We start from the raw sequence: 12,012 nt of genomic DNA, 5'->3' as shown, positions 1-12,012 counted from the left end.
GTATGTTACAGTATGTTACAGTATGTTGCAGTATGTTACAGTATGTTGCGGTATGTTGCAGTATGTTACAGTATGTAATAGTATGTTGCAGTATGTTATAGTGTGTTGCAGTATGTTATAGTATGTTGCAGTGTGTTATAGTATGTTGCAGTATGTTATAGTATGTTGCAGTATGTTGCAGTATGTTATGGTATGGTATGGTACAGTATGTTATAGCAACATACTGTAACATACCGCAACATACCGCAACATACCGCAACATACTGCAACATACTATTACATACTGTAACATACGGCAACATACTGTGACATACTGCAACATACTGTAACATACTGCAACATACTATAACATACTGCAACATACTGTAACATACTGTAACATACCGCAACATTCTGCAACATACTATAACATACTGCAACATACTGCAACATACTCCAAGTTTTCTTTTTTCAGGTTTCCCCAAGTTTTTTCCTCTGCCCTTTCAGGTTTCTCCAAGTTTTTTCCTCTGCCCTTTCAGGTTTCCCCAAGTTTTTTCCTCTGCCCTTTCAGGTTTCCCCAAGTTTTTTCCTCTGCCCTTTCAGGTTTCTCCAAGTTTTTTCCTCTGTCCTTTCAGGTTTCTGGGCGGGGCGGGCAGAAAGGCGAGGTTTTGGCGCTTCAGCCAAAACAGCGCCCAGGGTGGTCTGCGCCCCCAGTCCTCCTCGCTATGCCACTGGGTCCATATCCATATTCAGTCCTCCAGGAGCTAGTGTGCCAAACTTAAAGATGAACCTCTGCTCAGTTCTAAGTAATAAAGCTTCCATATCTCTTCATCTCCCATGTTTTTCTTGGAACAGCTGTTGCACAACATTTTATAATCCTCTAAACGATGTCCAGCCCCCAGAGTATGCTCTACAAGTGCTTTCTCTTTCACTTGGCACTTGATGGCACTCTTGTGTTCCACGATGCCAAGTCCACAAGGGCAAACAGCAGCATAAATAACACCCTAATTTAAGAAGTGCTTCAAAAGTAACTCCTCCCCTGTTTTTGGTCTGTAAGGGAGGGTGAAGAGGGATGTCAATACTGCTGGAAAACCAATTGCTGCATTGTGTCATATTTGAGAAAATAAAGCACACACGTGGGAAAATGTTTTATAAACTGATGAGGTCAGTTTGGGGAAATTTAATTAAATTATGGAGATATAACCTATGTATAACAGATTTGCTACCTATTCAGGGTAATGGAGATTTTCAACCTGGTATGACATCTAGGATTTTTAGAATTTGGGGGCTTAAAGGTATTTATTATTTATCACAAGTATTGGATGAAACTGGGAAGATTAAGAGTTTTCCTGACCTTTCTATTGTAGTGGGAGGGGGGTCCTGGATCATTATATGCATATATGTAATTGGTAAATTTATATTAATAAATTGAAGAGATTGAATTTGTCTTGTGGAGTTCATGACAGAATTACTTCTTTTTTAATCAATGTGATGATGTGCCTATTTCAGTTTCTTTATTACACAAGTGGTGGTGGAATATATTACCTACCCGTACATATGATAAAATTCTACAAAATTGGAATGAGGAGTTGGGAATTCAGATTTCTCTTCTTGATTTTACTCAATCTATTAATAGACTACCAAAGATTATAAAATGGTATGTTTGGAGAGAATGTACTTATAGAATTTTGCATAGGGCTTATTTTTCCCAAATTCAAGCTTTTCATGCGAATTTAATAGATACCCCAATTTGTATTAAATGTAATAAAGATCCTGGCACATTATCTCATGCTTTTTGGTTGTGTCCTTTGATCAACTCATTTTGGGTGTCATCCTATTATTTTTGGGTTCTTTATGGGGTAATTCGATAGTGGGTTGTCCTAGGGGAATAATTTTTGGTAAAGCGTCAGCTTGTGGGGTTTTTGGCTAACTAAAATGTCTTATTTCAAAAAGCCTGTATGATTGGGCATAAATGTATTATGCACTTTTGGTTGCAGAAAGAATCTCCAAGTTTTTGTTATTGGAGGAATAAATTACATCGCTTATTTTTATTTGAGAGTTGGGAGGTTCGAGGTTCGCCTAAAAAATCTCATCTTTTTATGGAGGTTTGGGATCCTTATATTCAGAATATTTCACCAAAAATATGAAGTTTGGTTATCAATGATTTATATTTAAATTATTCCAGCAGTAAGAAGCAGTAAATACAAACAATAGTACCATTCAGGAAATAACATTTTCAACAATATAATCAGTTCCCCTCCCATCCCCCCCTCCCCTCCCCAAGAATCCATGGCCAGTCCAACAACTGAGAGTGGGAATAAAATCTTAAAGATTTAAAAGTCTACTGCGAGCACGCGGTGTGAGGTCCTGCCAGAAGTGCTCCCACACCTGACAAAATTTGCGACCTGGGCCAAGAGTCAAGTCTCCCACCATTCGTCTCTCCAGTGTTGCGTGCACTATCATTAGGGATCTCCATTGTGCATATGACGGGGGATCACGGGAGAGCCAGTTGGTGAGGATGGCTTTTTTTCCCATCAAAAGGGCTCTGGAGATAAATGCTGACATTCCCCTGGGTTTGGGCGAGGCTATATTATAAAATCCAAATAACGCCCTCAGTTGCGGAAGCCATCGCCTTCCCCAAAGCGATGTGGTATATAGGCCAAGATGTCTCCAAAACTGTTGGATTGCGGGGCAGGCCCAAAACATGTGACTCAAAGATGTGTGAGCCTGATTGCATTTGGGGCAAGTATGCGACGCAGTAATCCCCATCCGGGCTGCACGTTCCGGTGGAATGTAAAGTCTAAGAACAATTTTCAATTGCATTTCCCAGTGAGTAATATTAGGTGACACCTTCTGAATGTTCTTCAGGACCTGTTGAGCAGTCAACTGGCAATGCAAGTCCTCAGCCTACGTTGTCGTTAATATATCCAGATTCGTACTTGGTTGGCAATCCCGGATCCCCACAATATGAAATCGTAGAGGAATCCTCTGTTGGGCTGAAAGGCTGAAGAGTTCCGAAAGCGCCTCCCTGCAGACTTCAGTAAGGGCAGCCACTGGGAGGGACTGAACATAGTGACGGATCTGGTAATAGGCGAAGAGATCATTAGCCTGTAGGTCAAAAGTTTGTTGCAGCTCGGCATGGGGCCAGGCTCCCCTCCTCCGAAAACAGGTGAAAAAGATATTGTAGACCTTGTGCTTGCCACCTAAGAAAGGTGGCATTTTGCATGCCCGGCTGGAAAGCTCCATTGCCCAGTATAGGCAAATATAAAGACACCCTAGAAGACCATTTGGCTGTTTTACAGACCCATCTCCATGTCCTTCTGGCCGGCGTAAAAATGGGGTAATGAGACACCAAAGGATGCATCGGTTATCAATGATTTATTATGAAAATTAGGTTTACTAATTACATTCTAGTTTTTTATTTTAATTCTTTATTTTTGTCAACTTTCATCTAGGGTGAGGAATTTCATTTAGGGGCAGATAGTGGGTAGGGGAATGGAATTAAGGGGGGTGTAGATAAGATTGAAGTAATTCATATGGAAATTAAATTTGAAAGAATGATTTAAAACTGATGAGACCAAAGTGGAACATCCTTACACCTGTGCCACAAAAGGAAACACAGGCATCGTCCTGCTATCACCATCCCTACACTAAAGCATTGTGGTGACCCACGATGTGAGGATGCTTTGAAAGATCAAAGGAAGGATGGATAGTGCACAGTCCAGATGGAGCCTGGAGAAAAACATGTTTCAGTCTAGCATAGATCTGGCACGGGGAGAAGATTCATCTTTCAGCAGGTCACTGATTCAAAACCAAAGAACCAACAGTGTGAAGGAAATGAGTGTCCTCGAGTGACTCAGTCAAATCCCTTCATGTTATACCTTGTGCAGCCATACCACTCGCACTGCCCAGAGCACACCTTCTGTCTGATGCTTCAACTCTCCTGGCACCCACAGCTCCTCAAACATGGTTCCAGTTGTTACCTTCTGCACATATCTGTCTCTTGCCCACAGGAGTGCATATGTGCACACTTCCCAAATGTGATAGGTAAATGCCATTTTTTGCTGCCAAAGTGCACATATATACACACTTGGAGGAGCATAATCGAAAGAGTGCTGCAAATGATGGGGCTTCCCTCTCCCAATGCATCTTGGGATGCAATGGGAGGGGCTGAAGTCCCTGACTGGCATTTGCAGTACAGCGGCCTTGTAGGCAGGAGGGAGTGTGCTTACCTCCTGCTTTTTTCTCATCCAAAGGTATGAGGGTCTGGGAATGTTGGGTGGGGGTGAGGGCTTTTTCGGGATGTTGAGATGTTGGGGGGAGGGGTATAGGGTGCCACGGCTCAGCTGATCCTGGCAGGGGCAATCCCCATCAGCTGAGCCACCAGGAATCCCTGAAACTGGCTCAGCTGATGGGGATTCCTCTGTCGCAATCAGCTGATGGGAAGCCTATCTGCTCTTTGGGTGGTGGGAGGGGGATCGTGACCACTGGGGAATAAGAGGGGTGGGGGAGGGTGTCATGCCTTAAATCCTCCAGTGGTCTTCTTGACAGTTTGTGGAACTTAGGCGCAACTCAAAGAGTCTAACTGCCGACATCTAAGTTCCCTCTAGGAAAGTTTTGATTATGGCTGCAGTACGACCAGGTTGAAACCCACCAGATTCCCACCACCCAACACACCCCTTTGATCTCTGGACGCACAGCAGCTTAGAAGTGCTACTGCACATCCAGAAAGTTGATTTTGATTATCGGCACTTGGATATCCCTGTATTAGGATGTCCAAGGGATGACTTAGGCTGGTTTTGGGATGTTTTAAAGTTTTGATTATGAGCCCCATACTGCTTCAGGTCTCCTGTTAGGGAAGGAAGGTAAAATTAAAGTACAAAATAGAAAGAAAAGTATGCTGTATATTATTATGTTGTATATGGTACTGGTTTTAAGCACATTTTCTCCTCCCATCTTTCCAACACTACCATAGAAAACAAATCAGCAATCCTAAACCATGAAAACAACAGTTTTGTGTGTCCAGATGTCGCATCAAGGTGAGGGGTATCTGAGCCTAATGCCAAGCATTTTCACAGAAGTCTGCCCAGTTATTATGTAATTTGTCACTTGTATCCACGGTCCTGGGTGTTGCAGCTCCTAAGATCCATGTTCTCTCCCTCCCCTGCTACAGGTCACGACCTGCCAAATGGAGCAGGACCGGCACTTTCTTTCCCTGCTGGTGGAGCCACGCAGTCTGCTGGTACTCAGCGGGGACATGTACAGCTGCTACCTCCATGGAATCCGCCCTGCCGCCTCTGACTTCATCACTGAGAATGTTGCAAACATCGCCAGCTGCGACTCCCGCTACGGAGACACGCTGACACGGGAGACCCGGGTGTCCCTCACCATTCGTTATGTTCCCAAAGTCCTCAAGACAACCATTGCGTTGGGCAAGAGGAAGTGAGCAACCCTTCATTACCACTTTGCCAGTCACATGGCTTGATCTCGTTCCTGGACATTTTAATTGTGTTGGTTTTTTGGTTAATTTGCAGAATAAAGCTGGACCTTGTTACTGTGTTTTTGAATGAAATAAAGTGTTGGGGGGGGGGGGGAGAGAAGCAGCAATAGGAATGGACAAAAGGTTCATATAACTAGATGCTTCAATTGAAAGGGTGCTAATAATAGTCCCTGCTCAGAAGAGCTTACAATCTAATTTAGACAGGCAGTGGCGTACCTAGGGTATGTGGCACCCGGGGCCCATCATTTTTTGACCCCCCCCCCATCTATATGAAAAATATAATTTTTAGTACCAATCTACATATCGCACCACAAGAGTGTACCTAGGAAAAGGCTGCATCTTAAACATTGCAGTGAGCACTAGAACACCAACACATACATTGTAAAACTAAACAAGCCAGATCCCGCACAGTCAATTGGTCCTGTAGTCAATGCCAACTGAAAACTATGTCTTTTTCAGAACACACAGAACAGAGATACACCCTCGCCCAAAATGGAATAATCACAAACTAAAAATAGAAATATGTAGACAAAAGTTAAACTGATCCGCCAAGAAACCAGACCCTGGATACAATGCAACACCACAAAAAACAGTAACACATGTCCTCTAATACAGTGCAAAATATAAAGACAGTAGATGTAAATTTGAAAAACCTGATACATAACATTCACCACTTTATAAATTAACAAATAAAAATAAAACAAATAATGAGAAATAAAAAAATACCATTTTATTGGACTAATCCCCGTAAGCTCAGTCCCCATCCCCGCAAACCACCTGATTCCATCCACACAAGCCTTGAATTGTTTATATTAAAGTATAAAAAGAAACAATATTCTGTACAATTGTCAATTTATAAATCAGCGTCTTCTCCCCACTCTCTTCCCCATTTCCCTTCAGCATCCTCAGCCCACTCTCTCTCCACTTTCCTTCAGCGCACGCACATAAAAACAAGCAAGTAATTTTATATCATTTTCATTCTATTCATTCATAGAAATTAAACTCTAGATAATGCCAGTCACATAACAAAACATGATTTTACAAAAATAATTCCCTGCAGTCAAGCCTGCAAGGATTACTAGATGTCTTTCAGCAGTTCCCCTCCCTCCCTCCCCCTTACCTTTGTGGCCAAGTCAAAATGATCTACCAACAATAAAATTTTAAAAACACAAAGCACGCTGTACGCAGAGAAAATGTTAATTATCATTTATATTCCGCGGGTTTTCAAAGAGGTCAAGGCAGATGACTTTATGCAATGTCACCTCAGTAACAACTATACAAAAATAGACAAATATTCCCCCTCCCTTTTTACTAAACTGCGATAGCGGTTTTTAGCGTAGGGAGCTGCGCTGAATGCCCCACGCTGCTCTCGACGCTCATAGGCTCCCTGCGCTAAAAAACTCTATTGCGGTTTAGTAAAAGGGGGCCATAGTGCAAAATATAGACAGCAGATATAAATTTTCAAAACGGACACATTTTGATCACTAAGTTGAAAATAAAATCATTTTTCCTACTTTTTTGTCTGGTGATTTCATGAGTCTCTGGTCCTTCTTCTGGTCCTTCTTCTTTCTCTCTCCCCCTGGCTCCCCTCTTTATTTCTGCCTTTCTTTCTCTCTCCTCCTGGCCCCCCTCTTTATTTCTGCCTTTCTTTCTCTCCCCTTGGTCCCCCTCTTTCTTTCTGCCTTTCTTTCTCTCTCCCCCTGGCCCTCCTCTTTCTTTCTGCCTTTCTTTCTCTCCCCCTTGACCCCCTCTTTATTTCTGCCTTTCTTTCTCTCCCCTTGGTCCCCCTCTTTCTTTCTGCCTTTCTTTCTCTCTCCCCCTGGCCCCCCCCCTCTTTATTTTTTCCTTTCTTTCTCTCTCCACCTAGCCCGCACAAAGCCATCGTGCCGATTTCTCCACTTCCACAATTCTTTCCCTACCCTCACCCCCAAGCCAGCAGCCGGTTTCTTCCTGCTCCTTCCCCGATGTCCTGATGTCCTGAACTTCATCGGGCAGCAGCAGCATTCACAATTCACTGCTGTTGCCCGCTTCAGGCCTTCCTCTCTGTCGGGTCCTGTCTTCATGAAAACTGGAAGTAGGCAGGACCAGGCAGAGAACAAGGCCTGAAGCCGGCAACAGCAGCGAATTGTAAACGCTGCTGCTGCCCGAAGAAGGTAATGGAGCACCGAGGCAGTCCGCTTCTCCCCCCTCCCAGCCGAACCCCCGCTGACCCTCCTATCTCCCCCCCCCGTGAACCTTTCCGACCTTCCCAGCGAGAGCAGCAAACCTCCTTCGCGGCTTTCTCCTCCCTCTGCCGCGTTACTGATGATGTCATCAGTGATGCGGCAGAGGGAGGATAAAGCCGACGCTACTGGAGGGAGGTTTGCTGCTTTCGCTGGGAGGGTCGGAAAGGTTCACTTGGGGGAGGAGAGATAGGATGGTAAGCGGGGTTTCGGCTGGGAGGGGGGAGAAGCGGTCTGCCTTGGTGCTCCAAGGCCTGGCGCCATTACCTTTTTCGATAATGGCGCCGATGCTGCTTTCGCTGGGAGGGTAGGAGCGCGATAGGGACCGGGCCAGCTGTGCACCCCCCCCCCTAAGGCGGCACCCGGGATGGACCTCCCCCTCGCCCCCCTTGGTACGCTACTGCCCTGGGGAAACAGCCTGCAACAAGATCGCGCGATGCCAGAGATCTTTGCCTGCTTCGGCTGTTTCCTCCGCCGTGGTCCCGCCCCTCCTCTGACATCAGAGGAGGGGCAGGACCGTGGCGGAGGAAACAGTCGAAGCAGGCAAAGATCTCTGGCATCGCGATCTTGCTGCAGGCTGTTTCCAGACGCGACACCCGGCGCAGGGGGGGGAACTGGACCGGCCGGGAGCACCCCCTCAGGGCTTGGTACCCGGGGCGGACCGCCCCTCCCGCCCCCCCCCTTGGTACGCCACTGTAGACAGGATATGTCAGGGTTAGGGAGGTTATAGTGGGTTTAGGTATCTGACAGCAGTGAGGGGAAGTGGGCCTTTAGTTTGGATTTGAACCCTGCCAAGCCAGTCATGCTTAGGAAGGGGGTACGTGCCCCTCTTTCTACAGCTAGGTCATAGAAACATGATGGCAGATAAAGGCCAATTGGCCCATCTAGTCTGCCCGTCCGCAGTAACTGTTATCTCTTTTTCTCTCTGAGAGATCCCATGTACTTATCCCAGGTCCTCTTGAATTCGGACACACTCTCTGTCTCCACCACCTCTTCTGGGCCAATGATTCTCAACCCAGTCCTTCAGATGCCACCATCCAGGCAGGTTTTCAGGATATCCATAATGCATATGACTCGGTTACATTTGCATTAAAAGGGAGGTAGTGCATACAGTTTTATCTCCTGCTTATTCAGTGTGGATATCCTGAAAATCTGCCTGAATGGTGGTGTCCAAGTACTGGGCTGAGAAACCCTGATCAAGGCATTATCCCCTCCATACATAAACAAGACAGAATTTATATCCGACAATGAAGAATAACCCTTATATGGCTGCTATTAAAATAAAAATGCTGACCACGTGAGGCTTGTCCTTTTATTTTACTGAATGTTAGAAGCGATGGCTGCCACACAGCCTCAGATAGGAGAACTGACCAGCATCGCTGCCACAATTGGGGCAGTCATGGAGTCATAAGAACATAAGCGTTGCCTCTGCCGGGTCAGACCAGGGATCCATCGTGCCCGGCAGTCCGCTCCCGCGGCGGCCCCCCAGGTCCATGACCTGAAAGTGTTCCCTACCTAATCTAAAATATCCATACCCTATTCACTCAATGTCCTGTACGGTAAACCTCTATCTGTACCCTGTTATCCCTTTCGCTTCCAGGAAGTCATCCAGTCCCTTTTTGAACCCCAGAATTGTACTCTGTCTTATTACCTCTCCGGGAAGCGCGTTCCAGGTGTCCACCACCCTCTGGGTGAAGAAGAACCTCCTTGCATTCGTTATGAATCTGTCTCCTCTCAGTTTTTCTGAATGACCTCTTGTTTTAGTTGTCCCTGCCAGTCTAATGATTATCCCAGGACAAGCAGGCAGCATATTCTTAACGTATGGGTGACGTCACCGACGGAGCCCCGGTACGGACCTTTATAACTAGAAAGTTCTAGTTGGCCGCACCGCGCATGCGCGAGTGCCTTCCCGCCCGACGGAGGAGTGCGTGGTCTCCAGTTTCTTCATTTCCGCGGAGCGAAGAAGACGCATGTGGTTTCAACGGCCGTTGAAAACTTCTTTTTTGCCTTCCCGCTCGCGTTATTTTCTTGTTTTTTCTCTTTTTCCCTTCGGGTTTCTTGTTCATTTCTAATTCGTAAAAAAAAAACAAAAAAACTTTGTTTTTTTTCCTTTATTTTTCAGCCGGCCCCGGTGGGGCCTGTTGCCATCATACAAGCCTCCGGCTTTGATTTCGCGGAGGCCGTCTTTCCCTTCATGCCCCCCCAGCCGGGTTTTAAGAAGTGCCAGCGGTGTGCACGCCCGATCTCCCTTTCGGACCCACACAACTGGTGCCTACAGTGCTTGGGTCCGGAACATCGGGCTGACACCTGCACCCGCTGTGCTACTCTCAAAAAACGCACGCTTAAAAATAGACAAATCCAGCAGAATCTCCTCTTCGGCACCGGTTCTGCTATGGATCCGACCCCGACATCGACGGCACCGACTAAATCGGCACCGTCAACATCGACACCACCTGATCCTTCTTCGGGGTCGATAGCGCCAGGTAAGCCGGCTAAGAAGCCTTCCACTTCCCTCGAGCGCCCTCCAGCCACAGCGGCGACACCGATCCTTCCGGCGTCCCGCAAATCCCGTAAACGCTCCGCTCCGATCTCGGTGAGTGCCTCTTCATCGGCCTCCTCATCGCCGGAGCGTAGAGCAGCACCGATGGTACCCAAGAAAACTAAAACGGTACCGGTGCCCCCATTGGAGGACCGTATCTCGGCCATCCTCCAGGACAAATTGCATGAACAGCTACAGCACCAACTTCAGGAACTGCTTCCGACCCTATTGGCACCGCTCCTTCCGGTACCGGTCCGGCCCGAGCCTCGCACCACTCCGCCGGTGTCCACCCCCTCGGTACCGATGAACACTTCCATGCCGGTCTTATCTGCCCAGCCCGCACTTCAGACTTGCGCTGCGGAAGACCCCTCCCGGCCCCAGGATCGACACCGGTCGTCTCGGGACCGGGATCGGCAACACTCCTCCCGGGACAGGGATCGACGCCGGTCTTCATCTCCCGGCACCGTATCCATGCGATCTGGAAAATCCCTTTCTAAAACCCGCCATACTGAGCCGGCCATCAGGGACCCAGACTTATGGGAGCAATCCCCACTCGGTACCGAGGAGGATGCCTCTTCTACAGATGAGGAACCCTCCATGGCTGAATCCACCTCCAAGCCTGAGCAATCCTCCTTCACAAAATTCCTTCGGGAGATGTCTGCGGCTCTTTCCATACCACTTAAGTCCGACTCCAAGAAGTCCCAGGCCTTTTTAGAAGCCTTGGACTTCGACCAACCTCCCAAGGAGTTTCTCAAACTGCCCGTACATGATATCTTACGGGAAACATTTTATAAAAATTTGGAGAATCCCCTTACGGTTCCAGGTGCCCCTAGGAAACTGGACAGTTTATACCGGGTCATCCCTATTCCGGGATTTGATAAACCCCAATTGCCCCATGAGAGCCTCCTGGTAGAATCCACTCTCAAAAAAATCTCATGGTTCCAGTGTTTATGCCTCCACCCCTCCTGGCAGAGAGGGAAAAACAATGGACAAATTTGGTAAGCGCCTGTACCAGAATGCCATGCTGGCTAACAGAGCCAACAATTACACCTTTCATTTTTCATTTTATCTGAAACACCTGGTACAACAACTTTCTGCTTTGCAAAAATATATCCCTGAGCGCAAGGTTCCATTATTTCAACAACAAATTTCCACCCTCCTTCAGCTCAGAAAATTCATGGTGCGCTCGATCTATGATTCTTTCGAGCTCACTTCCAGAGCTTCTGCACTGGCAGTAGCCATGCGTCGCCTTGCCTGGCTGAGGGTGTCTGATCTTGATGTGAACCACCAAGACCGCCTCGCCAACGCGCCCTGCCTTGGTGATGAACTTTTTGGGGAGTCTCTAGATACCACGACACAAAAACTTTCGGCTCATGAGACGAGATGGGACACCCTCATTAAGCCTAAAAAGAAGACTCCACCTGCACGACCATACAGACCTCAGTCCTCTTACCAATGTCGTTTTTCTGCTAGGCCACTTAATCCTCCTGAACAGCAATCTCGTCGGCCTCGCCAACAGCAACAACAACACTCTCAGGCTCGTTCTCAGTCTCATCAGGCGACCAAGCCTCTCCCTCAAACTAAACCTCCTCAGCCCTTTTGACTCCTTTCTCCAGGGCATAGCCAGTCTCCAACCGTCGATGCCGCTTCCTCAACCTATCGGAGGCCGCCTCACCATCTTTCTACGCCGCTGGGAGGCCATCACATCAGACCTGTGGGTTCTCAACATCATCCGTCACAGATACTCACTCAGGTTCCAGACTCTTCCTGTA

At 47.1% G+C, this 12,012-nt stretch overlaps 1 long non-coding RNA gene across 1 annotated transcript; it reads left to right on the top strand.

The window, feature by feature from the left end:
* Positions 1-4,933: 4,933 nt before the first annotated feature.
* On the top strand, positions 4,934-5,540 carry LOC117352514. The gene is made up of 2 exons (XR_004537710.1): positions 4,934-5,018; positions 5,153-5,540. It is a non-coding gene; the product is annotated as an uncharacterized LOC117352514 (long non-coding RNA).
* The last annotated feature ends 6,472 nt before the right edge of the window (positions 5,541-12,012 follow it).

This window comes from Geotrypetes seraphini, unplaced genomic scaffold, assembly GCF_902459505.1.
Source record: "Geotrypetes seraphini unplaced genomic scaffold, aGeoSer1.1, whole genome shotgun sequence".
NCBI lineage: Eukaryota > Metazoa > Chordata > Amphibia > Gymnophiona > Dermophiidae > Geotrypetes > Geotrypetes seraphini.
The sequence above is the reverse complement of the archived record's forward strand: the minus strand, read 5'-3'. Positions and strand labels throughout refer to the sequence as shown.